The sequence below is a fragment of the Hipposideros armiger genome, unplaced genomic scaffold (genome assembly GCF_001890085.2).
Source record: "Hipposideros armiger isolate ML-2016 unplaced genomic scaffold, ASM189008v1 scaffold_432, whole genome shotgun sequence".
Lineage (NCBI taxonomy): Eukaryota > Metazoa > Chordata > Mammalia > Chiroptera > Hipposideridae > Hipposideros > Hipposideros armiger.
Window position 1 is genome coordinate 99852 of NW_017731782.1, and position 8923 is coordinate 108774.

The 8923-nt window shown below is 42.4% G+C and overlaps 1 protein-coding gene across 1 annotated transcript in view; it reads left to right on the forward strand.

Annotated features, from left to right (window-relative positions):
* The first annotated feature begins 3146 nt into the window (after window positions 1-3146).
* MAP1B (microtubule associated protein 1B) overlaps window positions 3147-8923 on the forward strand; it is a 96020-nt gene continuing 90243 nt past the window's right edge. Inside the window, exon 1 of the mRNA XM_019665075.1 lies at window positions 3147-3243. The gene's annotated coding sequence lies outside the window, so the exon portion shown is untranslated. The remainder of the gene's footprint in view (window positions 3244-8923) is intronic.

Sequence of the window (8923 nt, forward strand, 5' to 3'; positions counted from 1 at the left end):
TTTTCTTCTTTATCCATCTGTAAACTTCATGTGTACTTTAGCATCCCCTTTGTGCACTGAAAACCTCTGGGTTCAGAGAACTGAGATGGAAAGATTCTTTGTTACCACCTGGTCACTGGCTGGAGGACTAGCTGACAGAGTGATGGCACGCCCTTCCAGGGCTAGGCAACAGTCACAGGTTAGGCAGGAGAGTACTCAGGCTGCCTGGGCATGGGCCAGCTTCCCAGGGGTGACAGATGTTGTCCAGGCCCAGAAGTGGGGATTGATCTCCTCCACCTGGTGAAGTTGTTCTGTTTTGCCCTGACCTGAGTAGGCCAATACTGGGCATAGTCTTCACAGAGTGCTGGAGAAGCAAAGCCTCAGGGAAGAGCTTGACCTGGCGTTTCTTGGGGGGCTAGTCAGAAAAAGGGCCAGGAATGTATCATGGTGTCTCTACAATCCATCAGAGACCAGGATGACCTGCTTTTGAAAGTCTCTTCAGAGTGACCTCTTTTCCAAAAGCCATGAGCTTTAGAGGGCCCACAAATGGCTTCCTCTTAGACGCAAAGAGGAGGTACATAAACCTACTGACTACAGTATGAGCTTTCATTGAGTAATACTATTTCCCTTTACTAACATTATCCAGTAGAAGGTACAAAATAATTACAACTTATTTTATTTCTAAAATAGGTATGGAACGTGGCCTGGTTCCAAAAATTTTCTTTCCAACTAAAATAACCAGTAAATCCATTGTAACCTTTATTTTATAAATGGTAGTAGTGATTATGCATTGTTAAGAAATAATTTGGCTAGAAATTGCTCCCTCGAAAAGAGAACCTTAAATTTTTAGTTTCATTGGGTGTACAAAAATGAGAAATATTTTTATCAGCTGTTTACTGGTGTATTTTAAAAACCACCAAAAGATTTTTCTACTATCTCATACTTTTTCCATTGGTAAATTCCAAATCATACAACCAGGAATTTATGAAGTATAAAGCAAGCAATTAATTGCTTGTGTCATGACAAGTTAATTGAAGCCAAGGGAAAAATGTCAAACAACAATGTAAGGGCAAGTCTGTGTATAACCCTAGATGAAGTCATTCAAATGATGTAGCAACTTGGACATTCCTTCGAACAAAGGCAGAAAAATTGTATGAATTTAATTTAAATACATATGTCTCATTATTAACTTATTGACCCAACTTGACGAGCCAGAAGACATGGATGGAGCTCAGCCCTGGAGCACAGAGAATCCAGTCAACAATTACTAATTGAGCAGCTCCGACAGGAGCTTGACAATTTTTCACATTAGATGAGTATATAGTGTATGTATAGGTTGAAGTAAAATATTCTAATGAATTCAGACATTTCAACCTGTCAGGCTTTCTGTGAAACAAAAAGAACCCATTTATCATTTCAGCATTGAAAAGATCCACAAAATCTCAACATGCCTTTCTTGTTAAAATTTAAATACTCCATTAGCACAAATGCAAACTGAGGCTGTTAATGTTTCCAGGGAGACACATAAAGTGCTCCCTTATAATTTAGCCTCTCGTTAGGAATGTTAACTCTTTCACACCTGAATTCTTCTCATGGATTATATGAGAAATTTCTACCTCTATTTAGTGGATATACATCTATTGGAAAATATTCTTCATAGTCCAAAGGGTATTTTGTGTATAATCTGAAGATATTCTTGATGTGCAGTGAACTGAGTTTCCAGAATCTTTTTGTAATGTGTGTGTGTGTGTGTATGTAAACACACACACACACACACACCCATGTCTCTGTCTACCTAGCTATCTAATCTATCTTGATTCTTTCGAGATAGGAAGACTGAACAAGATATAAATGGGAGTAAATGCAGATATGCATGAACTCTTTCGAGGTGTGTTTAAATAACACACTGCCATTTATACTCCCAAGTCCGTATGCATAGCTAATGACCAGCAAAAATGATTGTAAACGACCCAGTGTTTACCTAGAGATCGTTCACCTACTGTGTTATACCTACAGCTTCAAGCCCCTGCCCTTAGTAGGTATGTAATAAGTGGTGGTTGTTCCAGAGGATTGTTCTTGCCAATGAGAGTTCCCCAGGCAAGGGTACAATCATGGATACTACATACTGGCTCTACCACGACCCATCTATTTGGGAAAATATAGAATAGATATAAAAGTTTTCCCTGGGTTTCATCCCGGTTCTCCTTTCTCTGATGTCCTCTGGGTTCCCCTCTAGCCAGCCCCTGTGGGAGGGCAGGACAGGAGGACAGACGGAGGAGGAAGGAATAGACCAGGGAGTGGGGTGGGGGGGGCCTCAGCACTCTTTGCCCTGGTGTTCCTCTCACCCCCGCTTCCAGCCTAGTGAACAGAAACCTGAACTCCTGTGGGAACAGACAGTTCATGGCCCCCAACTCTGCAGAAAGTTTATAAAGTATAACAAGTTGCCACGTTTCTTGGCCTCTGGATAAGAACATGCAATACAAGTAACAACTGTGAATGAAAAACCTGCTTGCCAAGCTAGTCAGGTAAAAGAAAAACCTGGGAGGGCAGGCAGGCCAAGCCTTGAAGATTGAGAGCCAACCTTTTTATCAAAAGATCACACAGATTGTGAATTGCTCTCCAGGGGTAGAGAAACCAAGGTCAAAAGTGGGATGGGTGAAAAAAAAGAAACTACACATGTACACAGACTGCATATGCACGCTGCAGAAGCATCATTTTAAAAACAAAGGCCTAAACTTGAAGGTCAGCCTCCTACGTTTTCTTGCCATTTATAAGTGGATCCTGGGGAAGCCAGAGATTGGAGGCTTTCTAACTGCCACAGGACTCACCATCTTCCTGCCTTTTTCCATTCCCTCCCTGGAGTCGAAAGCCTGTCATTTTCCTAATAACTGTTTTCTTTTACTCTCCCAGAAAAGCTGCATTTACGTTTTATGAGGGGCAGAAGTTCATTCCACACTGCTAGTTAGCCCTCCTTGTGGCCTGGTGGAGAGACCTCCCCAGCCCTCCCATTTTGTGGGCACCCGCTGCTCATCACCAAGCTCTTCAGAAAAGGAGTTTCCGCATCCTCCCTGAAAGCCTGAGAAATGTTACAGTGATGTTTTCCAAACCATTCTGAACCGACTAACTGAAAACCTGTCAACTGTCTTCCCCTTCCATCCTTAGGAATCCGATCATGGGACACAAACCTGATTGAATGCAACTTAGATCAAGAACTGAAACTTTTTGTATCCAGACACTCGGCAAGATTCTCTCCTGAGGTCCCAGGTGAGGCTTTTGGTTCAGTATTAGTTAACNCAGCCTCAGGAGTGATGGCTTGGAGGGGAGAGGGAGGGGTCGGCGGGTAGGGCCAGCGCCGCTCCCGGTGCGCACACTAGGAGCGCGTTCTGCAGAGGCTGAATAGCGGTATTGCCAGGAACCCCGGGCGGGGCCGTGAGGGTCCCGCGGGCGCAGCCTCGGGCTCGTCGACCAACCCGCCGCCCAGCCCCACCCGGGCTGCGGCAGTCCTGCCACCTGCCCCCGCACTGCGGCGCCCACTTCGGGCGCAGCCCGCGGTGGCCTCAGGCTTGGGGTTGCTGCGTGCTCCCACGTCTCCCTCAGCCCAGCTTTGTTGCGCTCCAAGTCGCCCGGTGGGCAGCTTTGGTCTTTGCCTTTCCCTTGACCCCCGGCATCCCAGATCGCCCCTCGTCCCTGACACAGGTCGCCGGGTCCCTCCGCAGCCCCAGCCCGCGCTCTATTCTCTTGGGGTGGTGCTGAAGCGTTTCTGCCTGGAGACACCGGCGGGTGGGCGTGGTGCAGTCCGCACTGCGGTCTCTACGGCAGCCCCAGGCGGACAAAGGGCGTTCACGCAGCCCTCGTTCCCGGCTCCTGCCCCACCCCAATAAATGACGAATGAAAAACCTTATTTTAGATGAAAAAATAAATAAACGCTTGTCAGTCATCTACCTCGGCATTTGGAAACGGCCGCTAGTCTCCAGAACAAAAGGCTGCAGGGTGGGGACTGGAGTTGCAAACCTGGTTCTTTTGTTTAACTTTAAAGCACTGATTTTCCCTTTCAGATGAAAAAAAGAAAAAAAAAATGAGCAGAATTAAGACGTGTTATTTTATTCAAAAAAAATTCGAGAATAAGAGATTTAAATAATGAAATGCCTTCTTAGAGCATCTCAATAACCCTTATTTTCAAAATATAGGCCTTTGATCTGTTCTAATTTAGTTCATTTGCACATTTCCTCCTTGGAAAAATTCACACGTACTGACTTTGGGTGTGGCTACTGTATGAATCAATGACTTTGGATTAAAAAAAAAATTGTCAGCACCATTGCCAGGGAATAATAATGCATTAGGATGTGCTTTTCTATCTATGAAATTTTCATGACCACCCAATGTGCCATGAGAGGGGCCATCACTCCCATTTTAGAGATGGGGGCCCAAGGAGGCAAGAAGGATAAGGGGACCAGCTCAAGGTCACCGCACTCATAAGTGACGAAAGTGTCACTCCGCAGCATCGCTGGTTTTTCTGGCCCTATCGTGATGTTAGTGCAGATCAGGCTAATATCAAAGGGAGATCAAACAGCAATTTTCAGAGCTTGCCTTTGTACAGTCATTCACTTGTGGGCTGGGCCCCATGCAGGGAGTTGGTTCAGAAATCACCTTCCAACCATAATTATCTTCCCGCTTTGTTACTCTGTTGATCATCCTTTCAGTACCCCATTCCTCAGGGGGTTTATTCAAGCTGCTTGTATTTGAAGATAAAATAGACACATTCAAGTGCTGCTGTGAAATGCTCCCTTTTACTCTTTTTTACACTAGTAGCACTTAGTGCTAACGTTCAGGTTTGTCTTCCTGACTTTTTTAATTTTTAAAAAATGTATTGAAGTAGATAGGGAGGAAAAGGCACACATCATAGATGAGGAATTCAGTGAATTTTCACAAAAGGAACACACCTGTGTTACGTAGATCAAGAACCAGACATTGCTGGGATTCCAGAAGCCCCCTCATGTTCCCTTGTCAGTCACCATGCCTTCCTGAATTTTCATTCCCTAATTTGGTCAGGTTTTTGCATTAAACCCCCAAATGGCTGTATTGATCCCTTTAAGAATCAACCAAATAAGTGAACAGAGCCATTTCTTTACGCACAATGACAGATGCTGCTTTTCCCCTGGAGATTGCTCCCCTGAGTCCTGGGGTCTTGAATGCAGCACAGGCTGCAGGGACTTCTAGTGCTAAGTGTTCCTGTAGCTTTTTTAGAGTCTGAAATGACTTAGCAACAGGGCAGGTGGGCTCTGTTGCCCATGCCTGACATGCTGCTGCCTCAGCCTTCAGGACCCAGCTGGGCCTCCTCCAGAGGTCACTCGGATACCACTGCTGTTGTTGCTGGTGCCTGTGGGCTGTGTTGTGTGAAGCAAGATGGAGATGCCCCAGGGGGTTGGGCTCTGAGTGTGTGCTGCAGGCTGGGAAAGCAGTTCAGCATCTGTTACTCTTGCTTCCTATTTGCCCTCCTGCCTTAACTGATGCTCTGTGGGTTTGGAGACCCTGGTGACTTGGACTGTTGCCATCTGATTATTGAGGAAGCCTAGAAAAATCAATCTGTAGGAAGATGGTGGTAATGCAGTAGATCAACAGGCCTGGAACATCCCAGTACGGATGCTCAGTAAATGCTTCTTGAAAACAAGGAGGAGAGATGGTCACTGATTTTCTCAACTATATTCAAAAAGCCTAATGTAGGGTTTGGTCCAAAGTCATATTGTTTGAAACAATATTCTTTCCTTGTACCAGTCTAGCTTTAGTTAGTTATGCAGGACTTTATGTCAAACCATTGTCATTACCACCAACTACCACTCCTTGGCACCACCTTTGCCCCCTTCCTAATTAGCCCCCACCATGGAGTTAACAGCCATCCCATTTTTAGCAGAGCACCCCACTCCTCTGGTTTATTTTAGGATGTAGACTGCATACATCCATGCTTTGCAAATTGAATTCTAGAGCCTGTGAAAGGAGTTTTCATTGCTTCATTTTATTGTTTTAAAGGAATACTAAGTGTCAGTTTGATGCTTTCAATTACTTTTAAAGAATAGAACTCCTGTAGTTAACATTGGGAATCAGCAAGATTTGTTCATAAAAAGATAGATGTGTGTAACATCTGCTGCCGTGGATTTTTAGATGTAAGTTTAACTGATTACATTGTAACCTTCTGATGTCACTTTGTTGAATATTTTAGTCTAAGATGGCTAAGAAAAATAAGAACTCAGGAAAGTTTGGGGTTTGGTTTTCACTTTAACAGGAAAAAGTCAACACATGGTGGGGGTTAAAAGAAATATTAGAGAGTGTTAAATTTATTATTTTTGTCTTTATACTTTTCAAAGCCAAAAGGCAGATGGATTTCTGCTTGCACTGCTTAATTGGTATTATCTACTAATGCTTCTATGATCCATGCCAAAATATAAGCCAGTCCCCAAATTTGAGGTCATTAAATTGATGATTCACTGTTAATCTTCTCTAAAAGCTTACTTTTAAAATAAGTTCTAACTTTTAGACCAATAAATTATCATAAATCACTTCTTTCATTTGTCTCTAATGTGAGATGCGACCCAAGACCTAAATTATCATCAGTGTTTGACACGATGAGCTCTTTATGTAAGATAGTATCTGAATTACACTTCACATATATAATGAACATCAAGTTGTTGGCTTAAAAAAAGGGAAAAAACAATTGGATGTTGAACAAGGCCAAAAAATAGGACAACGTCTCTGAGAAATAAAACCTTGAATTTAGCATTTCCTTTCTTTTAATTCTGTTTCTCTAGTTTATGATTCTAATCTGACTTCAAATCACTTTTTAGCATAGTTTTACAAATAGAATCTTATGGTTATAGGTTAATCATTTAGGTACTTGCAAAAAAATATTCAAAAGCCTCCTTCTCAGAAGGAGCAACTGAAGCTCATAGAGGAAAAGCAACCTGTCAAAGGCCAAATCCCTGTCAAGCAGAACCCACGTTCCGGTTTAGCATGCAACGCGTGGCCATTTTGTTCTGCTTTCTTCGATCTCCTGTAGCTTATAGGAATATAGATTTTAGCCTTAAAATGAGAGGTGCTTTTAAAAAAATGTTGGTTTTATTAAGTAATCCTGTAAAATGTGTGCATGATTGGCAATCTTGGCCAGATCTTACTGTATGGAGTAAGGGAACCTGGCTTTTCATTGTTCACCCTGACTTCTCCTATGATGATCCCTCTCCCCCCAACACACACACACACACACACACACACTCTCTTAACAACCTTTTCTTCTTTATCCATCTGTAAACTTCATGTGTACTTTAGCATCCCCTTTGTGCACTGAAAACCTCTGGGTTCAGAGAACTGAGATGGAAAGATCCTTTGTTACCACCTGGTCACTGGCTGGAGGACTAGCTGACAGAGTGATGGCACGCCCTTCCAGGGCTAGGCAACAGTCACGGGTTAGGCAGGAGAGTACTCAGGCTGCCTGGGCATGGGCCAGCTTCCCAGGGGTGACAGATGTTGTCCAGGCCCAGAAGTGGAGATTGATCTCCTCCACCTGGTGAAGTTGTTCTGTTTTGCCCTGACCTGAGTAGGCCAATACTGGGCATAGTCTTCACAGAGTGCTGGAGAAGCAAAGCCTCAGGGAAGAGCTTGACCTGGCGTTTATTGGGGGGCTAGTCAGAAAAAGGGCCAGGAATGTATCATGGCGTCTCTACAATCCATCAGAGACCAGGATGACCTGCTTTTGAAAGTCTCTTCAGAGTGACCTCTTTTCCAAAAGCCATGAGCTTTAGAGGGCCCACAAATGGCTTCCTCTTAGACGCAAAGAGGAGGTACATAAACCTACTGACTACAGTATGAGCTTTCATTGAGTACTACTATTTCCCTTTATTAACATTATCCAGTAGAAGGTACAAAATAATTACAACTTATTTTATTTCTAAAATAGGTATGGAACGTGGCCTGGTTCCAAAAATTTTCTTTCCAACTAAAATAACCAGTAAATCCATTGTAACCTTTATTTTATAAATGGTAGTAGTGATTATGCATTGTTAAGAAATAATTTGGCTAGAAATTGCTCCCTCGAAAAGAGAACCTTAAATTTTTAGTTTCATTGGGTGTATAAAAATGAGAAATATTTTTATCAGCTGTTTACTGGTGTATTTTAAAAACCACCAAAAGATTTTTCTACTATCTCATACTTTTTCCATTGGTAAATTCCAAATCATACAACCAGGAATTTATGAAGTATAAAGCAAGCAATTAATTGCTTGTGTCATGACAAGTTAATTGAAGCCAAGGGAAAAATGTCAAACAACAATGTAAGGGCAAGTCTGTGTATAACCCTAGATGAAGTCATTCAAATGATGTAGCAACTTGGACATTCCTTCGAACAAAGGCAGAAAAATTGTATGAATTTAATTTAAATACATATGTCTCATTATTAACTTATTGACCCAACTTGACGAGCCAGAAGACATGGATGGAGCTCAGCCCTGGAGCACAGAGAATCCAGTCAACAATTACTAATTGAGCAGCTCCGACAGGAGCTTGACAATTTTTCACATTAGATGAGTATATAGTGTATGTATAGGTTGAAGTAAAATATTCTAATGAATTCAGACATTTCAACCTGTCAGGCTTTCTGTGAAACAAAAAGAACCCATTTATCATTTCAGCATTGAAAAGATCCACAAAATCTCAACATGCCTTTCTTGTTAAAATTTAAATACTCCATTAGCACAAATGCAAACTGAGGCTGTTAATGTTTCCAGGGAGACACATAAAGTGCTCCCTTATAATTTAGCCTCTCGTTAGGAATGTTAACCCTTTCACACCTGAATTCTTCTCATGGATTATATGAGAAATTTCTACCTCTATTTAGTGGATATACATCTATTGGAAAATATTCTTCATAGTCCAAAGGGTATTTTGTGTATAATCTGAAGAT